The sequence below is a fragment of the Herpailurus yagouaroundi genome, unplaced genomic scaffold (assembly GCF_014898765.1).
Source record: "Herpailurus yagouaroundi ecotype Mexico unplaced genomic scaffold, PumYag 29, whole genome shotgun sequence".
Lineage (NCBI taxonomy): Eukaryota > Metazoa > Chordata > Mammalia > Carnivora > Felidae > Herpailurus > Herpailurus yagouaroundi.
The window spans coordinates 17,543,429-17,556,087 of record NW_024412377.1 but is presented as its reverse complement, the minus strand read 5'-3'; the positions used below and the strand labels follow the sequence as shown (position 1 = coordinate 17,556,087).

Here is a 12,659-nt window from a genome sequence, read left to right as displayed (position 1 = left end):
GGTGGGGAGAGAAGAGAGTTGTATTCTTATTATGTCCTTTGTGTGTGTAGTTTGGTCATCCTGTTTATTCAGCCTCAGCATTCATTCATTCACTGTGTGTGTGTGTGTGTGTGTGTGTGTGTGTGTGTGTGTATGTGTGTGTGTGTGTTTGTACACGCATGCGTGCATATTCACAGCAAAATCACTGCCTGGAAAATCATATTATATTTGAGTTTCAGTGGCATTCCAAAGTAAACTCAATTTAAGATATTACAGATTCGTATCATTTTTACTATATATTTTTTCCTCTTGGTAGTTGTATGATTTTAATTGGTTATTTTAATTAAAGAGCCCCATTATCATTATTTTATTTCCTACAGCTTCTAATTTGGTTTGAAAGTGAAAAGCAGTTCAATACCATCATTATTCTACACTTTCTTGAAATCATTAAAACCTTACCTCTTTCTTTTGTATATGCCAAAGTTCTGGTTTGCATTTAAAACATACATGCATACATATATAGTATACATGTATATGAATGTACATATATGTGTATGTGTATGTATCAGGAAAAGGAAGTTTGTTATCTCTGAAAATGAAGAGCCTTTAGAACCAAAACCAGATCTGGAATATAATTTCAAATCCCTCAGTTGATGGCTCATATCTATTTAACTCGTACTAGTTAAACAAGTTACATTTTTTCCCTAATAACAATGGATTAATGTATATAACCTGAGTGGGATAAATATAATTGTGTTATTCTAATGTATTTGTATCATGGAGCTTGATAATTTGAAAATATATTTTAAATCAAATACAGCATGGAATTAAATCCCTTTACATTTTCTGGTTCATGTTATGGAAATTGAATTGATTAATAAATCTCTAAGCCTACTTGTCTTACATTCACAATATGCTATTTATTTGAAAACTGTCATATGAAACCTCTTAAGTATCAACTTGTACACATAATTGGTGCTACTTTTTATTTTCATGATAGTTTTAGGATTTCACAAGTCACTATGGGCTCATTTTACATGTGACAGCCTAAGCCTCATCTTCAACAGTTACTTATTAATTATTAAGGCTGCCTTGAACCTTCCCTGCAAGATAATTCATAAATGTATAGCCTAGTGAAATTTTGTGTTGGTGTGTTAGGCTGAATAGAAAGTCAATGAGTAGGAAACAAATCATAAGAAAATCATTTGAAATTCAGCGATAATCTTTATCTAGACTTCTGTTTCGAATAAGATTGCTCCTATAGATATGCATACAAGCTGTCTAACATAGGACTTTTTCACTAAATCTGCTTTTGCACACATGAGCGTTGTGTCAGCAGTGAAGAGGTCCACAAATAATGTTTAATTGAATTTGAATGAAAGTTGGCCTGTGCACTACTTATGCTATCACTAAAGCATTCAATATGCTGTCTCAACTACACAGTGTTGATAAATAATTTGTGTTGGGATTGTTTACATCACAACTGACTTAAAATGATTACACTGATAATTCACTTACAATATACATACTCAAGTTTGGAACCAGAATACACCTTGAATAGAACACTGATTTCCCTTCAGCTCTCAACAGCTTCCAGTCAAAGATGACCTATGATTAGACTCCAGACTCCTTATCCATTCTCAAGACTCTGATTCACTGATTCACTGTGGATAAATCTCATTATCCTCTCCAAGTAGATGGCTACAAATGGAGTGTAGCCTTAAACTGAGATGCCTGATTATACCCACACATAATCACAGCAATATTAAGAGAATGAAATGCAGGAATATCACAGAAATTATCTTGTGTCACAATTGGATGTAAATAGAAGTCACTGAGACCTCAGTCATATCTGTGCCTCATACTATTCATTTTGCCTTTTAATAATGCAAATACATAAAAGGAAAAGAAAGCAATGAGGGGGCCAAAGTAGAAAAAATGGGTAGGAAAGGTAAGCAAAATCAGAGCCAGAAGGTAGTATATTATAGATTATTTTGTGTACCTTTCTTCCATTCACCAGTGTTATTTTCTCTACTGAAAAGTCTTTTATAATTTAATGAATAAATATAATAATGTAATCATGAGTAACATACTATGAAAGTGGCATTTTAAATATAGCCACTCAGTTTGTCATTAGGATCCTATTTTATAAAATAACTACTCTTGTGTTTTTAGACTTCCTTGGAGAAAAAATCTCTTGCATTTCCTCTCTTTACATCCAGGAACCAAGCATTTAAAGTTTTTATTGCTAACAGCTATAAGTAAAGCCATGTCTGTGTCCCCTGTTCCAGTCATTCTCAGACTCTTCACACATGGATGAAAACTTCAGACCTCACTTTTGTAGAAGTTCCATTCTCCAAAAATGTATACAATGAGATAGGAATACTACTTAGTTGTTGGAAGCAATAATTCATCATTTCTTTTTTGGTGTTTGAGTTGCTTTTCTTTACTATGTAATTATTTTGCTACAAGAATATTTAATAAGTAGACATTTTACAACTAAAATTATACTTGGAATCATGAAAAACACAACATAATTACTTGAGTTTGAAATCATAGTTAGAAAGCCAGAAGGAATCATGGAAAGCACAACATAATTACTTGAGTTTGAAATCATAGTTAGAAAGCCAGAAGAAAATTGTCCTGATTCTCTAAAAAGACATACACAGAAAAATTGCAAAAATAAAAAAAAGGGTGGGGGGAAGGCAGTCACTGACTTTTGAAGGTATATTTGGACCATAATTTTTTTTTCAACAAGCCAGGATTTTAATGCCATCTATTAACTAACTGCCTTAACTTTGAATAAATTATCAAAAATTAAAAATACTAATTTTGGAGTCTATTATATGAATCATTTTTCCCACAATTTTCCTGATTATATAAAATGTTTGAGTTTTCAGTATTGTTTTTTACAATGGGATCCTGAGTTTAACCACAGCTATAATAAATCATCCTTTTTCAGAGTAGCTGTGATTTCTTTCACTATGGGAGACAAACTGATTTTCTTAGAATCTTAAATCAAGGGATAGACATCATTATTTATACTAATCTGCTGATTATATTCCAGAAGTATCAAATAGTGAATTAAAATATTTTAGGAAACAAATCTTTAAGACAATTGGTTTTTATTGAAATGGTGATAAACATCCATATTTTGATATTAATATGTGGATATTCTGTTGTTTATATTTCTTTTTTTTTCTTTTTTTTCAAACCATTAACATTTTATTTAACAAAAGCAACAATTGGGACATTTCTAGAGCTTACACTATATTTGACATAAAAATAGGGAGTTCTCCAAAGTATGTATTAAAAATACAAAGTCTATGGACTAAGGTACACAGAAAATTTGTTTTACATTTCAGTTACCCAAAACAACTTGTGCCATCCTCCAGTGGCACATAGTGAGAGAATTCTATTCCAGGAAAAGCCAGATCTGATGACTACAGAACCAGTGAGGACAGGCTGAGGGTGTCCTAAGTGATGAATTTGAAACTAGCTTGCCATTTTGCCAGGATAACCAGTGGTTGCAAACAAGTTCTCATTAACTGTAGACCACCTGAATAAGCAGGCTTGATCCATATGGACAGGTCTCTTATCTTGAGGATAACTGGTTCGAGTAATATCCCAAATTAACCAGTCATTTCCTGAAATAGCTCCAACTTTGAAGGTGTTTTTGAAGCACCAGTGGGCTGGCATTAATGGCATCTGTTCAATTCAAGAGATAAGATAGCCTGTTGAGCTGAAAGATCATAAAACTGGCTTGTTCCCTTCTCTGCAACCATCAGCTTTAAAGTTCCTCAGGATGCCATTCATTCCAGGGGAATGAAGAACAAAATGAGCTGTCTGCATTCCTTCCAACTTCCAAATCCTGAGGTATGATCATCACTCACACTTGCAATTTCTTGGCTCTCTTTGGGCTCAAACACCAAACCATTAATGAAATCTGAATGGCCCTCTAAAACCTTGTATTCATTTTTGTCTTGAAGATCTGAAGTCAATAACCTTAGTTTCATATCAGCAGCTGAAGTACAAAATTTGATTATTGGAGGCGATGAATCACATCTAGTTTCTGGGCTCCAAGCTATGCCATCGACTCTGACACCATGCTGAAATGTTCATAGTGTTTTATACTGAATTCCTTCAATGTCTGTACAATATCTGAACTGTACACCTGCCAATGACCACATAATTACTGCCGCCATATGCAATTAAGATTTCCTGAATCCCTACTCTCAAAGAGATTAAATCCTACCACATGCACATAACCTTCATGATCCACATTGTAGGTAGCATTTCTTGTGGCGTCTTGCTTCATCTTGTATGTCAATACTTGAACAGTTGTAAAAATAAAATAACCTTTTACTGGACAAGATCACGAAATGGGGGCATTGGGGTATTTATATTTCTTTAAAATCCCCTTTCCTCATTATTCTGGGTTTCATTAAAATGAAAATAATGAAATGTACAATATATACCTATATTATGATTTTACTATTATGTGTGTGCTTGTAGTAAATGGAGTACAGTAAAAAAAAATTGTTAATTCAATGAATGTTCAGTTGGAATGATTAGAAGGGAATATTTTACAAAATAAGACCAATGACTTAGTTTTAGATTAAGCAGTCAAAATCCACAATTAAAATAGTAGAATAATGTAAAACATATTTTAAGCATTTCTGTAGATTTTCAAGCTCATGACCTCCAGGTTATTGCCACATTCCTTTTATTCTAGCATTGTATATTTGGTTCATACCAAGAAAAAAAATGTCATCCATGAAAGGTTATGTGATTCACCTCTAGAAAATACTTTCAGATAGATAAATCAGCTTCTTAGCTTTAAAACTAGCCCTCCAGCAAAGGAGTTGCTATCAAGCAAGGGAGTTGTTTTTTTCAAATTTAAAAACAAAAGCAGAATAATTAAATATATGTGTATATATTCACAAATATTTACAAATATACTTTGGAGCAGATACCAGATATTATCAAATCATTCACAGAGTGAATGCAGATCCACTATATATAGTTGTGTTATAAAGTAAGGCATATTTTACATTACATGGGAAAAGGTACTTTGCAGATGTGATTAATCTAAGGATATTGAAATAGAAAGATTATCCTGGGTTATCCAGGATGACCGGATATAATCACAAAGGTCCTTATAAGAGGGAGGCAGAGTGTCAGAGTCAAAGGTGATGTGAGGATGGAAACAGAGGTTAGGTTAAAACAGGGACACAAGCCAAGGAAAAAGGGCAGTCTTTCTAAAGGCTGAAAGTCGTTTGCCTCTAGAGAATCCAGAAGGAACGTGTTTCTGCTGATACATTGATTTTAGTCCAGTGAAACTGATTTTGGAATTCTAACCTCTAGAACTGTAAGGTAATATATTGATGTTGTTTTAAAAATCCTGTTGGTGGTAATTTGTTACAGTGGCAGTGGGGAACTGATACAAACTTAGAGACTAGAATTGACTTGGATGATAGAGGAGGTTCAAAAGGATAATGATTTCCCATTTTATTTAAAAAAAAAAATTTTTTTTTCAACGTTTATTTATTTTTGGGACAGAGAGAGACAGAGCATGAACGGGGGGAGGGGCAGAGAGAGAGGGAGACACAGAATCGGAAACAGGCTCCAGGCTCTGAGCCATCAGCCCAGAGCCCGACGCGGGGCTCGAACTCACGGACCGCGAGATCGTGACCTGGCTGAAGTCGGACGCTTAACCGACTGCGCCACCCAGGCGCCCCTGATTTCCCATTTTAAATGGACTGTGGCTATCATAATTAATTGTGGAGAATATCTGTTCCAGCATTTTGCATTAACAGTCAGTAAATCCAGATCAAACATACATCTTCCTGCATGTTAATTCGCATTTTAAACTTCTCCTTTATTATAGTTCAAGGAACAACTCAGTTCCCACTTCTTTATCGAGCTTTTTCTGTTATTTGTACAGCCTGGAAGAATCCCATGCACAAAACTTTTTAAATTTGCTTTCTGTTCCATGCTACGCATACTTCAATGGCACACCATTCTACATGTGTCCTCTACTACTTTCCATTATACTAGCCTATTTTTAAGAACCCAGTCTTATATCCATAAGGATGAACATCAGACACAAATTCCTCTTCTCTCTGACATAGATCTAGGGGCAAAAAACTTTTCCCTTCTTCCATTCTACATTTACTAGCTGGTGTAATAATTAAATCGACGTAAGACAGAACAATAGGAGAGAACAAAGTTAATGATGTACATATAGAGGGGGAGCCCACAAAGACACAAAAACTCAAAGGCAATCAGGCAATTGGGGCTTATGTACAGTCTTGAGCTAAGGAGAAAGTAAAGGTCTGGAACTTCAAAGAAGAGGAAGACTATTCAGGTGAAGATGAGAAGAGGAAATGCTTGGTAAACAGAGGTATACCATGCCATACAGATAAGTCTTATAAATAAAGTTATCTCTGTTTATAACTGTCTTCCTGGTACAGGCTCCTATCTAAATCCTTTTAGGCATTAAAGGAGAGGTAAAAAGTTTGTCCTGAGTCTGCTGGGTCTTCATTGCCTTCAGCTCAAAAGAACCTAAAGGCCAAAGTGATGGATCTCATCATGGCACATTTTGCTCCCTCTTGTGGGTTTTAACTTCTGAGCAGAGTTGGTTCTCATCAGTACTATGATGATGAGGTCAGTGATGATAATTGTTCTTTTTCTGTTGTCTCAATGGTGACAGTTTTAATGCAAATTTATACAGGAAAAGAATACAAGAAATTAGTTGTCTTCATAATGCTCCCTCATCACATTAAAATTGGCACATGTTCATTAGTAAAGAGAATCTTCAAGCTCCCTAGAAGCACCTAGATGATACTGCTTGATTCAGGTCACATGTAAGAACATCACATTCTTTCAGAAAACTCAGAAAATGTTAGACTTTTTCACGATATTTTTAAAATTCTGTTCACCACCCTTTTTATTTTGGAGACTACCCATTTTTCCACATGCTTATTTGATGTGTGCAGCTGATAACTACCTCAGATTTTCTGTGTGGTTATTTTCTGAAAGGACATTACAAGGTAAATTTCCAAGAACACTCTCAATAGGATCCTGACTTGGGTGTCCTTGAGATCTATTGGGATGAGGCCTTTGTATTTTGAAAGAGAAATGTCTTTTGCTTCCATTGAGGTTGATAGTTTTGAAATGTCAAAGAACTTCTCAATTTGGTAATATGTAAATTGATAAAATTGCTGAGTTTTTTTTTTCCATCCTGAATCATTCACTAAATACACCAAACCCATTTTGACCCATTTCCACATTACATTTCCATATTACATTTCCACATTACAATAGTTTCTTAAATGTTATTTAGTGGTTTTGAATTTGGTAAACATTTTCTCGAAACAATGAATTTTAAGGTATTTCTTAAATGTAAAGAATAATATTTTCCCATTATTTATGTATTTTGCCAAAGTAAGGAGTCAGTTTTTATTTCTGAAAAATATACATTTTAACTGTCCGAACATCCTTGGCTTTAACTCTACAAGTTAATAATTGTATTAACCAGATAGAGTCAACTTCTATATCCCAAATTGATATTGGAGGTAATAGTTTTTTTTTTTTATCCTTTCTTTTATTGGCTTATTCATGGTCATCAAATTAGCCTGATCCTCAATTTACATTGTGCTTTGTAGACATAAGCAGTGTCAAATTATTTGTCTTAATTAAATCTCTCCTATCAAAATGAACCTAATTTATTTCTGTCTGTCATCAGCATAGATAAATCAGAGGTTCATTGTCTTACCATATTTATACTATTTTTAAGTAAATAGTGACACTGCTGGATTTAAATTTACTTCTCAAATGTTATTTTTGAGATTTTTGTGGATTTTTAAAAATAATAACTCTTTTGAAAGTAAAGAATTCCTAGCTAGATACAATAATATGGTAGATGTGATTAGTATTTCAGTTTCAAGAGAGGAGTAATTTACTAGGTTTTTTTTCACACTCTGTTTGATAAAATCTAGTATGAGCAATGCTATCTGGTAGAATTTTCTGCAAAGATTGAAAAATTCTTCTGCACGGTCCAGTATGCTAGTCATTGGCCACATAAGACAATGAGCACTTGAAATGTGGCTAGTGTGAATAAGGCCCCCAAATTTTAATTACATTTCATTTAATTTAAATTCAGGTTCAGATAGTCAGAAGTGCCTTGCAGTTACTATATTGAAAAATGTAAGTCTAGACTAAAGAATTGTGAACTATGTTTTAGATCTGGACTCTTGCTTAAACTTGTTAATTTAGTTCTGTTGAAGACAGTCATGTCAACTCTCAGAGCTTCAATGTCTCTATTCAGTCAGTAATATATATATATATATATATATATATATATATATATATATATATATAATTGGCCATCTGCTAAATCCTGTGAACTGCACTAAGTGCTGGGGATACAATGATCATTTTGTCAGAATTGGTATCTTTAGGGAAAAATGATGCAAATAATACTATAGTTAATTGTTCAATTAAAATTATGAAAGAGACTCTGGAAAGAAAGTACAAAGTCTAATGAAAGTGTATGAGACTGGAGGCCTGAGTAGGTCTGATGGATCTGGAAAAGGTTTCAGGAGGAAGCAAATTTTGAATTTAGCTTAGAATCAGTGTTAAGACATTTCTATGTGAAGGCGGGTACACCTTATTTGCCATTCACTCTGCTAGTTACTAGACATTCAGAGGTATTTTACTAGCCTTAAAAAATTATGGGATAATAAACACACAACTAATTTAGGGATTGAGCTATCATCAATCCCAAACAAATGTTCCATTAAGTAATCTTTATGAGAAAAGAAAAAAAAAAAGATTTTTTTTTTTTTGTTCCAACATATTTGGAAAAGCTAGTTTTGACAAAGATAAATTTGTATGTGCTAAGAATGATTGGAATCTTGGGTACATTTAAGGTAAAAACTTATTGGCACTGTGTATATTGGAATCTTGGGTATTACAAAACTTGGAGAACAACCTAAGAATTTTTCCCCTAAACTTTGCAACTATAGAAAACCTTTCTTTTTTGTTTCTTCTGTTTTTCTTTCCCTCCTCCTTCTACTCATTCCCCACCCCTCCCTGCTTCTTCCCATAGCCTCTTTCTTTCTTCCTCCCCTTTCCCTTCTCTTCTCTTTCTCCTTCTACCTTCTCCAATGATTTTCTTAGTAATGTAGTTCCCATATCATGGAGTTCTCCAAATAGAATTTCCAAAACTCCAGTGATATTTACAGTCATGAAATATATAATTTTAAGGTGGGCAATGGAATTAAGAATGTGAAAAAGCTTAGATAATAAATCTTCTGTTCAGTGACATTATATACAATCCATGATATTGTATAGCTAATATAATGTCAAGATGCAAGGACTATGAGAATGCATTATGATAGATTGTGTTGATGATTATCCTATTTAACTGAGAAGAGTAGAGGTAAAAGACCATTTAGGGAGTAAGATGATGCGGTCTATTTTGAATATATTTTATTTAATGCTCCTGTAACATACCCAAATGGAAATATTCAGCAAGTCAATGGAAAAGGGGGTCAATTTAAGTCTAGAAAGGAAATTAAAATGGAGGAGGAAATTTGTATTTGGTATATATTTTTAAATGTTGATATGATGTCTACATATGGAGAGAAAATATATGGAGAGAAATTCCCAGTAAACATGGAACTTTAAGAGACTCAGGCTATAATTATTTGAGGGAAAAATTAATTTCCCTCATGTGATTTGATTTTGTCTTTTTTTTCTTCTCACCATCATTTCCCCAAATTCTATCTAATATGTCCATATTTCAACAAATCTTAACATTTCATAAAGATTGTATATTCTGAATAGCCTTATACATAGATGTGGAGTCATTTCTGATGCACCTTCAGTTTCTGTGGTCCTTTGAGAGACATTTAGTGCATTCTTAGTGTAAAGAATAATTGGTGTTTCTAGGGGTGGATATATTTCTAGCCATAAGAAGAAATTAGTGATGAGAAAGACTCAGAATATATATAGAATGCATAGTCTAGTAGGGGAAATAGATTCCTTTACAATATATACAATAGATACAACAGCTTCCTGCATATTGTTTACATTTCATTTTAGGGGCACCTGGTGGCTCAGTCGGTTAAGTGTTTGACTCTTGGTTTCAGCTCAGATCATGATCTCATGGTTCATGAGATTGAGCCCCATGTCCGGATTCATGCTGACAGCTGGGAGCCTGCTTGGGATTCTCTCTCTCTCTCTCTCCTCCTCTTGCTTGTGCTTTCTGCTCTCTCCCTCTCTCAAAATAAATAAATATTTAAAAATAAATAAACTTCATTTTAGGTTTCAAAGGTTATGATTCTGAGTTCAGAGTTTTCATACTCATGCCACAACTCAGTTTCCATTTGAATTTCAAAAATCAGTTCCAAAAGGTAAAATGTGTGTGTGCAATTAGATGAAGGATACCTGCACCATGGCCGGACTGTCTGCATTTGAATTCCTGACCATTTAGTATGTTTTGAGTTTCCTTGGGAAGGTACTTAATTTTCTTAAATAAATTAAGCTTATTTTATAGTTTTGTTGTGAAACTTAAAATATATTTATTAATACTCTACAGATTTTGTGACATGGTAGGGGACCAATAAATGTTATTTTTATTTAAAAATTTTACAGTCATACTACTTATCATATTGTATTGTGATTTTTCATTTACATATCTGTTGAATCCATCAGGTTGTAAATTCCTGAAGCAAAGGATGCGTTCATACAAGCTTTAATATTTCCAGTACAACAATTGTATCAGGTACTACCTGGGCATTGAATAAATGTGTGTGGAATTAATGAGTGATTACACAAACATATAGCAGAATGATAATGAATGAAATTTGAGTTTGTGATTATGAAGAAAAAAAATATTGAACAGAGGATGAAAACGTGGGTTTACTTAAGGTCTAGGCCTCAATTCAAAACAAAATTAATCAAGAAGAGTATAAAAAGAAAAGAATTGGAGAATAAATTTAAGCATAAGATTAGGGACCAATATAAGGGATATCAAAAACAATAAAAAATATTTTCTCAGTGTTAGAAAATGTAAAATGTAAATTATTTGTTAAGCATATTTTATCTTTCCAAATATTTTTGGAAATGCAATCGATTAAAACAGCAATGACATACCACTATGTAGAATGGCTAAAATTTGGAACACAGACAACACCAAATTCTGGTATGGATATGGAACAACAAGAAATCTCATTCATTGCTGGTGGGAATGCAAAATGGCACAGTCACTTGAAAGACAGTTTGGCAATTTCTCACAAAAGTAAACAGACTTACGTTATGATCCAGCAATCATATTCCTTGATATTTGTCCAAAAGTGTTAAAAACTTATATACACACACAAAAACCTGCACACAGGTGTTTAGGGCAGCCTTATTGATAATTATCAAAATAGGGAAGCATCCAAGATATCCATAAGTAGGTGAGTGGATAAATAAACTGTGGTACTTTCATATAGTGGAATATTAAGGCTGAAAATAAATGAGCTATCAAGTCATGAAAAGACATGGAAGAAATCTAGACACATATTATTACCAAATGAAAGAGGCCACTCTGAAAAGACTTCACACTACTGTATGTTTCTACTAAGATGACACTCTGGAAAAAGGCAAAACCATGGAGACTATAGTAACTATGATTCTGAGGCCACTGCGGGCATAGGAATCTTTCTTAATATCATATGTTCATATGTGTTATTATAAATAGGTCATGTTGTCATATGCCAGGCAAATATTTACTTTTTACTCTCTTTTACTTAAAATCAACATACTATAAATAAACCTCTAAAGAATGCTTAACATACAGGAGCTTGAAAGTGAGCTACTTGCCAAGAAAACAACAAAAAGCAAAAAACCAAAAAAAACAGTCCCTAAATTTAGCTTCTTGGTAGGCGATGAGCACAAAACCAAATCGTTGTTGGCTGCTCCAATATGTACAATGGTAAACAATCCCATTTGCCATTATTTCTACTGTGTGGCAGCCACTTAGTCCAGGTACAGATTCTCAATTGCTTGGTAACAGTTTGTTGCAGTGTACCTATTCAGAGTTAACATAGGCAATAGAAGATAGAAGAGACAGCTGTAGTCTTACAATTGATCTTCAATAACTGTTTCACCCAGAAAAAAATGAGAAGGAAAAATGCTAGTTAAGTAAAACTGGACTTTTAAAATCTTCCCATGAATTTTTTATCTCAGTCTACTCAAATGGGTGTGAATTCTTAGTCATTTTCCAAGTGAATTTTTCCAAACCCTGATATTTATGTGTAATGATACATTTCTTTTTTTTCTCTTTAATTTGAAGAAGTTAGCCATGAGTGTCCTGTTTTTCTTTACCTGAGAGATGTATCACTGAAAAATATTTTATCTCTCTGCTATGAGCCATGAAGTTCAAGAGATCTTTGTGAGGTTTGAGTGATCACCGTTATTACTGGGAGCACTATTAATCTGAACACCTCAGAAAGCCGAAGCTTTCTGGAGCATGAAAAGAGTACACTAGAAGTCAGTGGGAGATTACTTCTAACAAATTAATTTGGCAGAAAATCACTTCTCTACTAGGATTGAAAGTATTTAAAGTATTTTCTTAAGTAGTAAAAAGATTTTGAGGCTATGTAAAAGACCAGTGTAAAAATAGT

The 12,659-nt window shown here is 33.6% G+C and overlaps 1 protein-coding gene and 1 pseudogene across 1 annotated transcript in view; one reads left to right on the top strand and one right to left on the bottom strand.

The window, feature by feature from the left end:
- CDH12 (cadherin 12) overlaps positions 1 to 12,659 on the top strand; it is a 1,058,455-nt gene that overhangs the window by 449,187 nt on the left and 596,609 nt on the right. The window lies entirely within an intron of this gene.
- On the bottom strand, positions 3,178 to 4,506 carry LOC121043008 (nucleoporin Nup37-like; annotated as a pseudogene).